The 17,483-nt window shown below is 35.8% G+C and overlaps 1 protein-coding gene and 1 long non-coding RNA gene across 3 annotated transcripts in view; one reads left to right on the top strand and one right to left on the bottom strand.

Moving 5' to 3' along the window:
- The window catches only part of UMAD1 (UBAP1-MVB12-associated (UMA) domain containing 1), a 218,985-nt gene that overhangs the window by 17,883 nt on the left and 183,619 nt on the right, over positions 1-17,483 (bottom strand). The gene's annotated exons all lie outside the window — the stretch shown is intronic.
- LOC131829430 (uncharacterized) overlaps positions 1-17,483 on the top strand; it is a 186,932-nt gene that overhangs the window by 108,893 nt on the left and 60,556 nt on the right. The window lies entirely within an intron of this gene.

Below are 17,483 nucleotides of genomic sequence, written 5' to 3'. Positions count from 1 at the left end.
AACCTGACAATCTATGGAAACTTTGCTTCATACCTTGTAAATACACGGTTTCTAAAGACTTCAAATTTTTTCAAAAGGATTTTCTCCTTCCGAAAGGGTTATAGAAGTCTTCTACTAATCCCACCTCCTTTTTCTCTCAAAACAAAGAAAAGCGCCTGTAATTTGGAAGGTAACTTTTTTTTTTTTAAACAAAAACCAAAGACAAGGGGAAAATATTGCACGTTGTCATTTTTATATCCACCTGCATATGCTATGTGGATTATAGACACCCTGAAATTACAGGCTATTTACACATTTTTAACCCCTAAAAAGCAGTGTTGTGATGCCTGAATAATATATTTGTAAAGTAACATTTTTACCTTAACCAAATATATTCCAGTTAAATTTAAGAAAGTAAAGTGACAACATAATGATGACACTTCCTGTGACAAGCCCTCTGGGGCTCACTGTCCAGTGACAAGAATGGACTGGATTCAACTGCCCACACATCCCCTAGCCTCTGGCACTTGCTAAGCAATGGCAAGAAGGCACCAGGTGCCTGGACCGGGGCTGCAATCTGATCTCAGGAAACAGAGAAGATATTTTGCCTTTAAAAGGCTCAAACACGTGATCTGGGCCAACTTAACTTGCTTCTTGAACCAACTGTTTTAAGAGATTATATCACAGACAAGAAAAGAGAATGAGAACATTTCCGGGCCTCAATATAGTTGCAAATTTCTGGGTGGACCCTTAAATGTAGAAAAAAAGGGGAAGTACATCATCACTATTTATGGCCAGAGGAGCACAAATGAAAGTGGTGCTTTCATGCTCAAAGCCTACAGTTAATTTTTAAAAGGCCTTGTGTGTTTTTTACTTCCTATCTGTTTAATTGCTTTGAACTAAAACCTAAACAAAAATTGATTAAAGTGATGCAGTTCAAAATATAAATTTCATGCTGATTGCTTGAAAAGCTATAAAAAATATCTGGATCACTAACTACAAAAAGTAAAGCAAATCACAAGTTTGAAGACAATTTAAAATTCTGAGCAGGTAATCACTGACAGGAAAACAAAAATACTTTCACTTGCATAAAAATTTACTCATTTTATGCTGTTCCTTCAGAAATTACTGCTCTTAACTTTTTTTAAGATTTTATTTATTTTTTTTTTTGAAAAGGGACCTAGACAGACAATATATGTATAATATTATGCTTTTTTTCTAGCATGAACTTTGTACTGGCCACTAGTATGGTTTACATGAGTTTAGGGAAAATTGACCAACTAATACCACATCATTTGAATAACAAAACTATATGATCATCTTGGGCCAGAAAAATTTTTTTTAAAAAATCAAGTATATTTTCATGGTAAAAACACTCACCCAACTAGGAATGGAAAGGAACTTTCTCAACCTGATTGAAGAACATTTTCAGAAAATCCAAGCAAACATGTTTCACAATAAAAGACCATATGCTTTCCCCCTAAGACTGGGAACAAGACAAGGATGTCCACTTTTGCCACTTCTGTTGAACATATTAGATGTTCTAGCCAGAGCAATTAGGCAATGAATCAATAATAGATTTTTAAAATAAATAATAGGTAGTTTTATTTCTTTCTAATTTGGATGCTATCTCTATATGTAAATGACATGAACCTGCATGTAGAAAAAATGTTAAAAAATCCATTAAAATACTATTAGAACTCATACATTCAGCAAGGTTGAAGGATACAAGATCAATATATTTGTATTTCTATACATGTGCAATACATAATCTAAAAATGAAGTTAACAGTTCATTTACAGTAGGATCAAACAGTAAAATATTTAGAAATAAATTTAAAACTTATACTCTGAAAACTATAAAACACTGTTGACATTTTAAAAAAATCTAAATGGAAAAACACTTCATGTTTATGAATCAGAATATGACATTATTAAGATGGCAGTATTCTAAAAATTCATATATAGAATCAATGCAATTCCTATCAGAGTCCCAGCTGATTTCTTCGTAGAAATTGATAAGCTGGTCCTAAAATTCATATGCCAGAACTGCCAAATAATCTTTAAAATTAAAGAACAACGTTGGAGGGCTTACATTTTCTGATTTCAAAACTTATAAAGCAACAGTAACTAAGATATGTGGTAATGACATAAGGACAGACATCTATCAATGGAATAGAATTAAAAGTCCAGAAATAACATATGTGTCTATGACGAACTACGTTTATAGGTGTCTAACTTTTGGTTTTTTATTTAAGTATAATTGACACACAATGCTGTATTAATTTCAGGTATACAATGTATTGATTCACCAATTCTCGAAATTATTCCACGCTCATCACAAGTATAGTCATCATCTGTCACATTTTTACTATTATAATATTATAGACTATATTCCCTGTGTTGTACTTTTCATCTCTATGACTTATTTATTTTATAACTGGAAATTTGCACCTCTTAATCTCTACTTGCCCCAACCCCCACCTCCTCTCAGGCAACTACCAGTGTGTTTTCTGTACATAAGAGTCTGTTTTTGACCAAAGGGAAAGGGAGGGAGAGAGGGACAGAGAGAAACCAAGAGACTTTCAACTACAGAAAACAAACTGATGGTTACCAGAGGAGGAGGGTGGAGTGGGGGGATGGGTGCAATAGGGTGATGGGGATTAAGTAGCGCACTTGTTATGAAGAGCACAGGGTGATGTATGGAATTGTTCAATCACTAGATCTTACACCTGAAACTATTCTAACACTATATGGTAACTAACTACAATTAAAGTAAAAACTAAACCAACAACAAAAAAAGAATTCTTAGCAATGTGATAAAGACATTTTAAATGTGAAAATCAATTCAAGACAAAAGGAAGTATTTTTTAATTTTTTAAATTAACATATAATGTATTATTAGCCCCAGGGGTACAGGTCTGTGAATTGCCAGGTTTACACACTTCACAGCACTCACCATAGCACATACCTTCCCAAATGTCCCTAACCGGAAGTATTTTTGTTTTGTTTAGATTCCACATATAAGGGAAATCATATGGTATTTGTTTTTGTTTTCTGATTTATTTCACTTAGGATAATACCCTCTAGGTTCATCCACATTGTTGAAAATGGCAAGATTTCTCTCTCTCTCTCTCTCTCACACTCACACACACACACAACCAACATCTTTATGCATTCATCTATTGATGGACAATTAGGTTGCTTTGATAGGATGGCTATTGTAAATAATGCTGTGGCAAACACAGAGATGCATATATCTTTTCAAATTAGTGTTTTTACTTTATTTGGGTAAAATACCCAATAGTGCAAATACTGGCATATGATAACCCCATTATTAATTTTTTGAGGAAACTCCATACTGTTTTCCATAATGGCTGCACTAATTGACATTCCACCAACAGTGCACAAGAGTTCTTTTTTCTCCACATCCTGGCCAACACTTGTTATTTCTAGTCTTTCTGATTCTAGCCATTCTGACAGGGGTCAGGTGATAGCTAACTGTGGTTTTGATTTGCATTTCCCTGCAGATTAGTGATGTTGTACATCTTTTCATGTGTTTGTGAGCTATCTGTATGTCTTCTGTGGAAAAATGTCTATTCAGGTCTCTGCTGCCCACTTTGTTTTCTTTTGAGAGAGAGAGAGAGAAAGTGCAAGAATACACGTGGAGTGTAGGGGAGAGAGAGAGGGAGAGAGAATCTTGAGTAGGCTTCAGCATAGAGCCATTGCAGAGCTCAATCTCAGCACTATAAGAATAGGACCCTGAGATCACAACCTGAGCCTAAATCAATCTAAATCAAGAGTATGATGCTAAGCCAACTGAGATACCCAGACACTCTTCCTCTGCCCACTTTTTAATGAGAGTACTTGTTTTTTCTTTTCTTTCTTTTTGAAGTTGAGTTATAGAAGTTCTTTATATATTTTGGTTTTAGCCCTATGTCAGATATCATTTGCAAATATCTTCTCCCATTCACTAGGTTGCTTTTTTGTTTTGTTGATGGTTTCCTTTGCTGTGCAAAAGTTTTTATTTTGGTGTAGTTCCTATAGTTTATTTTTCCTTTTGTTTCCATTGCCTGAGAAGACCTATCCATAAATAAGTTGTTGAGGCAGATGTCTAAGAGATTATCACCTATGCTTTCTATTAGGAGTTTTATGGTTTCAGGTCTCACATTTAAGTCTTCAATACATTTTGAGTTATTTTATTATTATGTTCAGTTAGCCAACATATAGTACATCATAAGTTTTTGATGTAGTGTTCAATGATTCATCAGTTGTGTATAACACCCAGTGCTCATCACAATACTTGTGTATGGTTTAAGAAAGTAGTCCAGTTTCATTCCTTTGCATGTAGCTGTCTAGTTTTCCCAGCACCATTTACTGAAGAGAATGTATATTCTTGCCTCCTAATGTTCCTACATCAATACATTTAAATTTCTAGGTATTTTATTCTTTTTGGTGCAGTTGCACATAGGATTGTTTTCCTAATTTCTCTTTTTGCTACTTCATTATTAGTGTATAGCAATGCAACCGATTTTTGTATATTAATTTTGTATCTTGCAACTTTACTGAATTCACTTCTCAGTTCCAGTGGTGTTTTGGTGGAGTCTTTAGGGTTTTCTATATATGGTATCATGTCATCTGCAAATAGTGAATATTTCACTTCTTCCTTACCAATTCAGATGTCATTTTTCCCTTTTTCTTGGTTGACTGTCGTGGCTAGGACTTCCAGTGCTATGTTGAATAAAAGTGGTAAGGGTGGACATTCTTGCTTTGTTTCTGATCCTAGCTCTCAATTTTCACCACTGAGTATGATGTTAGCTGTGGGTCTCTCATCAATAATCTTTCTTATGTTGAGGTATGTTTACTATAAACTCATTTTGTTGAGAATTTTTAATCATTGGTGGATGTTGTATTTTATCAGATGCTTTTTCTGCATCTATTGAAATGATCATATGGTTTATATCCTTCCCTTTGGTCATGTGATGTATCATAATGATTGATTTGCAAATACAAACCACCCTTGCATCCCTGGAATAAATTCCATTTGATTGTGGTGAATGATCCTTTTAATATATTGTTGAATTTCATTTGTTAATATTTTGTTGAGGATTTTCACATTTATGTTCAAAGATATTGGCCTGTAATTTTCTTTTTTTATAGTGTCTTTGTCTGGTTTGGTATTAGGGGTAATGCTGGCCTCACAGAAATGAATTTGGAAGCTTTCCTTCCTCTTCTAGTTTTTGGAATAGTTTGAGAAGAATAGGTATTAACTCTTAATATTTGGTAGAAATCCCCTTGTGAAGCGATTTGGTCTTGGATTTTTGTTGGGAGTTTTTTGATTACTGATTCAATTTCATTACTAGTAAGTAATCAGTTTGTTCAGATTTTCTGTTTCTTCCTGATTCAGTTTTGGAAGATTGTATGATCCTCAGAATTTCTCCATTTCTTCTAGGTTGTCAAATTTGTTGCCATATGATTTTTTATAACATTCTCTCATAATCTTCTGTATTTCTGTGGTGTCAGTTGTTATTTTCCCTCCTTTATTTCTGATTTGAGTCCTCTCTCTTTTTTCTTGATGAGACTGGCTAAAGGTTTGTCAATTTTGTGGATCTACTCAAAGAACCATCTCTTGGTTTCACTGATCTTTCCTATTTCACACATCTCCATGATAATATTTATTATTCCCTTATTATACTAGCTTTGGGTTTTGTTTGTTCTTCTTTTTCTAGTTCCTTTAGTTGTTAAGAAAAATCTCAAGTGAACAATCTAATCTTATCTCTTGAGATACAACTGTATTGCAATAAACTTTCCTCTTAGACCTGCTTTTGCTGTGTCCCAAAGATTTTGGATCTTTGTGCTTTCATTTTCATTTGTCTCCATGTTGTTGTTGTTGTTGTTCTAATTTTCTCTTTGATCTCTTCTTTGATCCACTGGTTGTTTAGTAGTATGTTGTTTAGCCTGCATGTGTTTGTATTTTTTTCCAGTTTTCTTATAATTGATGTCTAGTTTCAACAGTTGTGGGTAGAAGAGATGCTTCATAAGATTTCAGTCCTTTTAAATTTTTTTAGACTTGTTTTGTGTGCTGACATATGATCTATCCTAAATAATGTACCATGTGCACTTGAAAAGAACATGTATTCTGCTGTGTTTGGAGGGAATGTTCCGTATACATCTGTTAGATCCATCTGATTTAGTGTGTCATTCAAAGCCACTGTTCCCTTATTTTCTCTCTGGATAATGTATTCATTGACATAAATGGGGAGTTAAAGTCCCCTACTATTATTGTATTAATGTCAGTTTCTCCCAGCCATGTATCTGATGCAGTCTTTTCTCTATAACTGGCTGTGCGAAGTCTGTCCACCAATCTTCAGGTCATTTCCAGAGTTAGTTTTACAGGTGAGTCTGTTGTTTCAGTGTGTCTATGGTCAACTGATTTTTGACAAAGTGCCAAGATCATTCGATGGAGGAAAGAACAGTCTTTTCAACAAATGGTGCTAGGACAACTGGACAGTCACATACAAAAGGAAATTTATATGAGATTATATACAAAATGAATTTAAAATGAACCGAAGTCTGAAGTAAGCTAAACTATTTATTTCTTAAGTAAGAAAATGTAGAGTTAACTCTTCATGGCCTCACATTTGGCAATAGTTTCTTAGCTATGACACCAAAGCACAAGTAATAAAAAAAAGTAGATAGATTAGACCATATCAGAATTACAAACTTCTGTGCTTCAATAGATGCTATGCCAAACATGAAAATGCCATCAGCAGAATGGGAGACAATATATGCAAATCAAACATCTAATCAGGGACTTGCATCTAGAATATATTTTAAAAAAACACAATTCAACAATAAAAGGACAACCCATTTACATAACAGGCAAAAGATCTTAATAGATATTTTTCCAAAGTAGATATATGAATGCTCAGTAGGCATATGAAAAGGTGCTTGACATCATTAGTCATGAAGAAAATGCAAATCAAAACCTTAAGATACCACACAGTGAGATTCTCTGTACCCAGGAGGATGGGTATAATAAAAAATCAGATAATAACAATTGCTAGCTTGGATGTGGAGAAACGAGATCCACTACATACTGCTAGTGAGAATGTAAGATGTGGCATCACCAAGATGATGTGGAAAATGGCCAGTTTCTCAAACAATTCAACAGAGTTATTATGATACCCAGTAATATCACTCATCAGTATATACTAAGAAAAATCAAAAACAGGTATAAAAAAAATTGTACATGAATGTTTATAGCAGCATTATTCACAATAGCCAAAAGGTAGAAACAACCCAAATGTCCATCAACTGGTGAACAGCTAAACAAAAGTGGTATATTCCCATAATGGACTATTATCCAACAATTATAGGAGTGAAAAGGAATGAAGTATTGATATGTGCCTCAACACAGATGACCCTTGAAAAGAATATGCTGAGTGAAAGAAACCACAAAAGAACACATATTATTTATATAAAATAGTCAGAATAGGCAAATCTGTTGAGACAAAAAGTAGATGAGTGTTGAAAAGTTCAGCATTACTTCCAACAGATTGAAGATACATCTTCAAGTGAAAGGAATATGCATCGGTCATAGTGTTTTTTGTTTTCTCAATCATTTAATCAGACTCAAATATTTTCATTCTTTTGCCCACATATTTTTAAATATCATACATCTATATTCATTTTAAAGTTCACTTAACCTATCTATATTTAGATGAGTTTGCAAGGAATATTACAGATTCTATTCGATATAATGCACTTAAAAAACACTAATGCACCTTTTTAAGCCCCCAACCAGCCCTATCTTCTCTTCATTTTACTGTTAGCTTCATTCTAGTAACAGTCATCTTCAATTGCATGAAGTAATTAAAAGAAAACAAGCTGTTCCACATCACCAAGAGATGCCCTTCTAAAAAATAAACTTTTAAACTTGTAAACTATTACATAACTTTATTATGTATAGCTTTGATTATATACTAATAATTCAGAAGACATCTGGCCTAGGGTCATAGTAAAGAGATCTATCTACATCTATATCTATATAATATTTAAATATTTTATTTATCTGACAGAGAGACACAGCAAGAGGGAACATAAGCAGGGAGAATGGGAGAGGGAGAAGCAGACTTCCCGCCAAGCAGGAAGACTGATGTGGGGCTCAGTCCCAGGACCCGGGGATCATGACCTGAGCTAAAGGCAGACACTTAACGGAGCCACCCGGCCGCCCCACAAAGTAAATATATTTTTAAAAATAATTTATACCAGTAGTTTTTGTTGCCAGGAAATAAGGTAGAGTGATCAATAAATGACTTTCAAGATAAAGATAAAGGATAAAATTCTTTGGGGGAAGTGGATGGAAATCTGAGTTCAGGTAGAAAAAGGAATGATGTGAAATTTCTGATTATTAAAGAGCTTGTTCATGTATTTTTTAAATGGGTGATGTCATGTACCAAATTGTTATGGGATCTCAATTTCACTGGATATTTTTGAAAGAATGATGTAATCATTTTATGTTTAAATGTCAATATTTGCAGTATGTGGGAAATTCCATCCTTTGCAACAATTTAAGTCATGATAGAAAGTTTTTATGACCTCTTAAAAATGTGTAAGAAGGAGTACATTGTTTTTAAAACTTCTTTTAAGAATAACTGCCCCAGGGGCACCTGGGTGGCTCAGTGGGTTAAAGCCTCTGCCTTCAGCTCAGGTCATGATCCCAGGGTTCTGGAATTGAGCCCCGCATCAGGCTCTCTGCTCAGCAGGGAGCCTGCTTCCCCCTCTCTCTGTCTCTGCCTGCCTCTCTGCCCACTTGTGATCTGTCTGTCAAATAAATAAATTAAAAAAATAACTGCCCCAGAGTATATGTACAAAATTGTTTTCAAATTTACTAGATATCACATTGCTCCCTAGAGTAGTTGTTTAGACTTAGACAGGGTGTGAGGACTCTTTCTGCACAGTACCACCAAAACTTGGGGTTTGTCAGGCTCTTTAATGTTTTCCAATCTGAATGTGAAATAATCTGTCTTTGCTCCTGAGTTCTCTCCTTGCTTCGCCCTCAGCGCATCTTGCTAATAATTCTTTAAGTCTCATCTTAAATATAACTTCCATGCAGAAACCTGCTCTTTCCACCCTGTTTTAGTTGCTCCTCTCCCCACCAAGGACTTGTTCTCTAACTCTATGGGTTTTACCCTTCACTATACTTACCATGGCCTGACATCATAATCTCTTTGCCTATTTTTATTTTAGATTAGTTTTTTTGGTCTGTCGCTCCTACTAAAATGTAAGCTCCATGAGGCAAAGTCCCTGTCCAATTAATTGTATGTGTAGCAGCAGGGTACCTGGCACATGATAAACAATAAATACTGCTGAATGAATGAATGTTGTGGGCTTGAGTACTGAAATCATATTAACTCTACCCTTCCTTTACAAGACCTCCAATAATCCATTGGGAACATAGTCCTTGGCTTGTTTTCTTCCTCGTGGCCATGCTCCTGAATTTTGTTCTGGATGAACTTTTCTATGTTTACCCCCACAAATGCTTTTGCAGTGAACCATGTTGAACATGTAGAAATGACAATATGGAAATACAGATTAAGGTCTCCCCAACTGTGCTGTCTTGGAAAAGTTACCTTATATTCTGTACCTTGGGGACTTAATCCTCATGTGCCCCCATTTTCTCATCTGTAAAATAGGAATAAGTGAACCTATTCAGTAAGATGTTGTGATGAATGAATGAAATAACACTGGTAAGGGCTCCTTAATATAGTTTGTAAAACACAGTAAGTACTCCGTAAATGTTAGTTCTTTTTCCTTGCCAGCTATCATGAAATTCGAGAATGCTAAGTGTCTACCATAATCAGTATCATCCTAAGAAATTCAAGTGTTATAACATCTAATCATAACTAACAGGTAGACTAATAGTACTATAAGAATTTCACATATACGTTGGCTAATAATAAATAATAGAAATAAAATAATAATAAAATAAATAATAGAAAATAATTAAAAAATTGAATTTCACATATAGAGCTTTTCAAATAACAAGAGAAATCATTATCTTTGCAAACTGAGAAAGCAGTTTTAATAAAGCTGGCAGTAAAATATGACAGAGTTTCTACAGTATATATATCTTTAAAAAAATCTTGCCTTCAGAAATAACTGATAATTGACCCAATAATTCTAGTTGTCTTTTCTGTTAAGTTTGATGACTAAATAAAAAAAGAGCCAATTAAAATTTTTATAATGATTTCCTGGCCTCCAAACCCAAGTGCTATGGATCCAGGCACTATTCCAGTCAAGATTTTATAAATTCCTCCTTTTCTCTTAACAATGCTCAGAGAAATAACTTCTAACAAGTATGGTAGTAACAGTAAGCTTGATTCAGCATATCCTCTATTGTCATTTTGAGACCACCTGATGTGTCATTTGACTCTACCTTCCTTGGTGGAAGTCACACATTTGGTACTGAGCATTTTAACCAAACTGTGAACATTTTAGACATTAGACCAACTGGTGATGTTAGGAACTAGAGACTTCCTGCAGCGAAACCACATAGTTGTGTAATTTCAACTCCATTACCAAAGGCACTGGAATGCATTAAAAATTGCTAAAATGTTGTCTCTTTTTGAAAACATTAATTGAATGTCCCTTTATATTGAGATGGCAAATAAAATGCAGAATGACCATAAGGTGTATTTTGATACATTTAGTAGCATAGCAGAGTCTGTTAAATTTAGTTAAAGTTACTGTGGAAAAATAAAGGACTAGTTGAAAGAGGCTTCAAGAATTTAGTCAATTAATGTTAACAAATGTTAAGGGGCGCCTGGGTGGCTCAGTTGGTTAAGCAGCTGCCTTCGGCTTGGATCATGATTCCAGAGTGCTGGGATCAAGCCCCACATACTCCTTCTCTGTCAAATAAATAAAATCTTTAAAAAGTGTTAAAAATTACCATTTAAAAAACGATATGCCAGGTAACTGGCTCAGAGGTTCCAGTGGTATCTCAAACTTTCAAGAATTATTTTCCTCATTTAGTAATAAATTAAAAAAAATCCTCATGGGCTTAATTCATATTGGCTCAAATACATCAAAAGAAGACTGTCTACTAAAAATATTTTAAGAATTTTGAAAGTACATATAAAGAAACCAAACGGCTTTAAGAAATTCAGCCATATGGGTATAAGTAGTGACCTTCATTTTTGGAGTTAAAAAATGTGGATCCTAATTGTAAAAATGGCTAAGACAGTATAATACAGAGGGAAAAAAAATGAATTAGAAATCAGAAGGTCAACTGTATTAATCTATTCAAAAAATCTTTTCTCTATGGTGTGTCTGGCACAATGCTTGGCAGTAGACAGAGTGCAGAATAAACAGTCACAGGGCTGCTTTGGTCAGGATTATAGTACACAGAGAAAATTTGACAAGACCCTAGGAAAACAACTGGGAAGTGTTATAAGGAAGGAACAGCAGGCAATGAGAAGAAATGGGACGGGTGGTGGGCAAGAAGGGGAACAAGAAATGAGTTCTGACTGCACATATGATCAAATATTTTTTTAAAGTGAAAACCCTTTAAAGTAAACTTATGTGACTCAACTGCCATACTTATTTTAACTCAACTTAAAATATTTGAAATCTGGTAACAATTATTACTGAAAACTTTTTACTTCAATAATAAATCTGAATAGACTTCAAGTTTTAAAATACAATTCAATGGTATGGTATCTGGTACAGTTACCAAAGCATAACCAAAGATAGTAAAAATTCCATCATGATTTAGAAAAGCCAATTGAAAGAGCCTCATTTTTTTCTTTTTTAGGATCAACATTATAAGAGAGATCACATGATATCTGTCTTTCTCTGACCTATTTCACTTAGCATAATGTCCTTCAAATCCATTTATAAATGGCAAAATTTCATTCTTTTTTAAGGCTGAATTACACACACACACACACACACACACACACACACACTTAATGCATTCATCCATTGATGGACACTTAGGTTGCATGTGTGTCTTGGTTACTACAAATAATCATCAATGAACATGGGGGTGCATTTACTTTTTCTAGTTAGTGTTTCCTTTTCCTCAGTTAAGAACCTGGAAGTAGAACTGCTGGATCATAAGGTAGTTTTGTTTTTCTTTATTTTTTTAAAAACCTTTTATGTATTTATTTCACAGAGAGAGAAAGAGATCACAAATAGGCAGAGAGGCAGGCAGAGCTAGGGGGAAGCAGGCTCCCTGCCGAGCAGAGAGCCCGACGCGGGACTCGACCCCAGAACCCTGAGATCATGACCCGAGCCGAAGGCAGAGACTTTAACCCACTGAGCCACCCAGGCGCCCTATTTTTATTTTTTTTGAGAAGCCTCCATATTGTTTTCCATAGTGGTTGCACCACTTTACATTCCTACCAACAGTGCACAAGAAATCGCTTTTCTCCACATCCTTGCCAACACTTGCTATTTCTTTTTTTCATAATAGCCATTCTGACCGGTGTGAAAAGATAGCTCATTGTGGCTTTAATATGCACTTCTTGGTGATTAGTGATGTTGAGCACATTTTCATGCATCTGTTGGCAATCTCTAGGTCTTTTTGGAAAAACGTCTTCAGATCTTCTGGCTATTTTTTAATTAAAAATTTTTTCCTGCCTATATATTTTTTTTAAGATTTTATTTATTTGACAGAGAGAGATCACAAGTAGGCAGAGAGACAGGCAGAGAGAGAGAGGAGGAGGAAGCAGGCTTCCTGCTGAGCAGAGAGCCCGATGCGGGACTCGATCCCAGGACCCTGAGATCATGACCTGAGCCGAAGGCAGCGGCCTAACCCACTGAGCCACCCAGGCGCCCCTCCTGCCTATATTTTAATGCTATTTTTTTTTGGAGGGCTCACTATTGAGTTGTGGGAGTTCTGTATACATTTTGGTTATTAGCCTCTGATCAGATATATGGTTTGCAAATATTTTCTCCCATGCCTAAGTTGCCTTTTCACTTTGTTGATTGTTTTCTTTGCTGTGCAGAAGCTTGTGTAATATAGTCCCACTGTATGTTTTTTGCTTTTGTTTCTTTCTTTTTTTTTTTTTTTAAAGATTTTATTTATTTATTTGACAGAGAGAGATCACAAGTAGGCAGAGAGGCAGGCAGAGAGAGAGGAGGAAGCAGGCTCCCTGCTGAGCAGAGAGCCTGATGCGAGACTCGATCCTAGGACCCTGAGATCATGACCTGAGCCGAAGGCAGCGGCTTAACCCACTGAGCCACCCAGGCGCCCTTGCTTTTGTTTCTTATGCTTTTGGTGTCATACCCAAAAAGCCATTGCCAAAACCAATATCAAGGAGCTTACTGTCTGTGTTTTCTTTTAGAAGTTTTATGGTTTCAACATTTGTTGTTTCTTGCCTTGTCAATTCTTGCCATTCTAACTGGTGTAAGGTGGTACCTCAAAAGATGTGGTCCACATATACAATAGAATATTACTCAGTCATCAGAAAGGATAAATACCCAACTTTGCATCAGCATGGATGGGACTGGAGATTATGCATAGTAAAATAAATCAAGCAGAGAAAGTCAATTATACAGTTTCACTTACTTGTGGAACATAAGGAATACCTTGGAGGTCATTAGGAGAAAAAGGGAAAAATGAAGGGGGAAAGAATCGGAGTAGGGACTAGGGACCCCAGGAAACAAACTGAGGGTTTTAGAAGGCAGGGTGGTGAAAGGGATGGGTGAGCTTGGTGATGGGAATTAAGGAGGGCATGTATTGTTTGGAGCACTGGGTGTTATACACAAACAATGAATCTTGGAATGCTACATCAAAAACTAATGATGAGGGCACCTGGGTGGCTCAGTGGGTTAAAGCCTCTGCCTTCAGCTCAGGTCATGGTCTCAGGGTCCTGGGATCAAGCCCCACATGGGGCTCTCTGCTTAGCAGGGAGCCTGCTTCCCCCTCTCTCTCTTCCTGCTGCTCTGCCTACTTGTGATTTCTCGCTCTCTCTGTGTCAAATAAATAAAATCTTAAAAAAAAAAAAACCTAAAGATGTACTGTACAGTGACTTACATAATTAAAAAAAATAAAAGAAGTTTTATGGTTTCAGGTCTTACACTCAAGTTTTTATCCATTTTAAGTTGATTTTTTGCTTTTAGTATAAGATGGTGGTTGAACTTCATTCTTTTGCATGTCGTTGTCCCATTTTCCCCGTGCCATTTATTGAAGAGCCTGTCCTTCCCCATTGTATATCTTGGTTCTTTTGTCATAAACTAACTGACCACATATGCATGGGTTTATTTCTGGGCTGTCTGTTGTGATCCACTGAGCTATGTGTCTGTTTTTAAGTCAGTAACAAACTATTTTGACTACTGTAGCTTTGTAGTATAGTTTGAAATCAGGGAACATGATGCTTCCTTGGTTAAATTTATTCCTGGGTATTGGAAAATTAATACTGGTATTAGGTAAGCTTTTTAACAGTCTCATCTTTTTATATTTCATAAATGTGATATTTTAATGGATATTATGTTTATTATAATGAGTATGTCCAGTTATAAGTATTGTTAAGGACTGAGATAGCTCTCAGATAATGACTAAGAAATTTTAAATGGAAAACAAGATGTTCTCTACAACCAGACTTGACCAAGAACTTTTACTTCCATAGTAGAGGATTTCTGGGAAAGAGAGGGTGGAAAGAGGCTAAAAATATTTTAAAGGTAAGAGCAAATATTTGTTCTTTTACTTTCTCTTTGTACTAAGACAAAATTGATACTATGAGACATTATGGAATAGTAAACCATCTATACTTGCTTTACATATATGTCATTCAAATGTGTACAACCACCTTATAGACATGGAAAATGAGCCACGGAGATATTAAATAGCTGGACTAAGGTCACAGTTTGTATACCACAGAACACTATCCTGCTCTTAAAAACTGAACTCTCAACGACTTTTCTACACATGGGCAAGTTTTTAGCTCAAATAAAGGCTGTTCTCACAATACCAACACCGATAGTATTAAAGCTTAGAAAGAGAAAATGACTAGTTGCCTAGCAATTTACCAAGGAAATATATAGCCTGGAGGCCTTACTTTGCCTAGCATCATTTCCAGGTTATATGCTATCATGACAGTGTGACTTGAGAATACCCAATAAAGATTTGAAATTTATGACATATTGAATTATAAGAGTGCAATGAGATTGAAAACTTTAGTATGATGTTTACTGGATCTATTTTTAAAATATTTCCAATGCCATAAGTGTCTCTTTGTAAGAGTTTTCATAGGGAAAACTACCGCCATTTTAAGAACAAGCTAGTGACTAAAATTTCAAACTCATAAAACAAACTAAAAGAAATTTCTACTTTCACTATACAAAGAATCTTTGCTCTAACTAAAGGACTGAATGAAGAATTCTGAAAGGTAGACATCTCCTCTTATAATGAAAGTATCAGAGTCACAAAAAACTGGTGTTACTGAGAAAGGCAATGATCTTAACATTTGAGAGGAATTTCTTTTTTTTTTTATTTTATTTTTTTAAAAAATATTTTATTTATTTATTTGACAGAGAGAGATCACAAGCAGGCAGAGAGGCAGGCAGAGAGAGAGAGGAGGAAGCAGGCTCCCTGCTGAGCAGAGAGCCCGACGTGGGACTCGATCCCAGGACTCCGAGATCATGACCTGAGCCGAAGGTAGCGGCCCAACCCACTGAGCCACCCAGGCGCCCCCATTTGAGAGGAATTTCTGGTCTCAAACTATACTGCTCCACTTTTATACTATGTGGTAGAAAGCAAGTCACTTAAGTTTTCTGAATTATATTTGGTTTTCTTATCTCTAAAATGAAGGGGCTGCGTTAGAAGATCTTTAACCCTATAGATCAGCCCTGTTAAATAGAAATTATAAATAGCCATATATGTAGTTTAAAATTTTCTAATAGCAATGGTTAAAAAGGAAGAGGAGGGGCGCCTGGGTGGCTCGGTCAGTTAAGCATCTGCCTTCGGCTCAAGTCGTGATCCCAGAGTCCTGGGATGGAGCCCCATGTTGGGCTCCCTGCTCAGCAGGGGAATCGCTTCTCTCTTTCCCTCTCTGCCTCTGCTCAGGAGCTCTTTCTCTTGCTCAGTCTATCCCTCAAATAAATAAATCTTAAAAAAAAAAAAAAAAGGAAGAGGAAATAGCTGGAATTTTAAACAAATTTTTATCTAACCCAATATATCTAAAATGTCAGTTCAATAAATAATATAAAATTGTTAATGAGATATTTTAGGTTCTTTTTTCATTTTAAGTCTTTGAGATCCAGTGTGTATTTTATACTTACAGCACATTTCAATTCAGACTACCCACCTCAAATGCTCAGTAGCCACATGTGTACAGTTATAGATGTAAATGGCCAATATGGTCCGTTCTCCAATAATTCATGTGAAATATTTCAGGATTATTCCATCATAAGAACAAGGCAAACCAGCAGAAATCAGGCTTAATAAAAGTAATTGTCCACACAGTGTGGTTTAATGGCAGCACTGTGAAGGTCCCCATCTAGAGAAGCCCAAAAATTCATCTTTGATGGGTATTTCCCTTTTTTAGTGTTTTATAATATACATTATAGAAGATAACAAATTGACAAATTAAGCCCTTAGTACAAAGGGAAAATCATTTTAGAAGCACGTGGGCTATAAATATTAAATTAAAGGGTCCTTAACACATGATGGGTATGTGTTTGGGTTTATCCTATTACTTGCATCACTACCATTTTACATGACACAGGGGGAGTAGGGATGAAACCTATGAATGGTAGATAGCTAAGAAAAAATTACCCACTTATGATTCAGGCTTGTAATCTTACCATCTAAGTAAAATGGGAAAAAATCCAGAATCCAGATAATTACATGCGAGGTGAAGACACATGAAAGAAGGACTGTCCCTCTGACCTGAATGTCCATTAATGGCAGCCATGGCCACAGTGATGTCGGGAAGGAACTAATGCCAGCAGTCGCTGTTGGGATTATGCACCTAGGCTCCTCTAAGAAGTCTTAATGAACACTGTAAGAGTTACTAAAAGAAGCACAGTTAGGCAAGCCAATTTAAAATAACCTGTCCTAAATGGCAAATGAAATTCAAACCTTGAGCAGCACCTTGAGAGGAGAAATGGCAAGACTGGGGCATGGAGCTTGCTAAAGGCAAAAACCTGGACTGTCTGTAATTTGTGCGCTCTTATCATCCAGTTTCCACTTTGAGATTCAGAGGAAGGTTCTGCAGTAATCATATCTGCACAATGGATACGTGGGAAAGCTGTGCCAGCCTCTTGTTAAGGGGAACGAGGAAAGTCAACCAGAGTGTCACCAAAGCCACGTTAGCCATGCCTTTTTACTGTCAGGTGGATGAAGGCTATGAATTTGGGGAGTGTTCATTCCTTCCCACTGGTGAGCCAGAAAGGACCACTTGGTCATAAACCAAGAATTAGCATCTCACTCAGCTTATTCTTTTTTTTCCTCTAGTTTATAAGATCTAAAGACCCTATTATATTTTTTAAAGA

The sequence above is a fragment of the Mustela lutreola genome, chromosome 4 (assembly GCF_030435805.1).
Source record: "Mustela lutreola isolate mMusLut2 chromosome 4, mMusLut2.pri, whole genome shotgun sequence".
Taxonomy (NCBI): Eukaryota; Metazoa; Chordata; class Mammalia; order Carnivora; family Mustelidae; genus Mustela; species Mustela lutreola.
The sequence above is the reverse complement of the archived record's forward strand: the minus strand, read 5'-3'. Positions and strand labels throughout refer to the sequence as shown.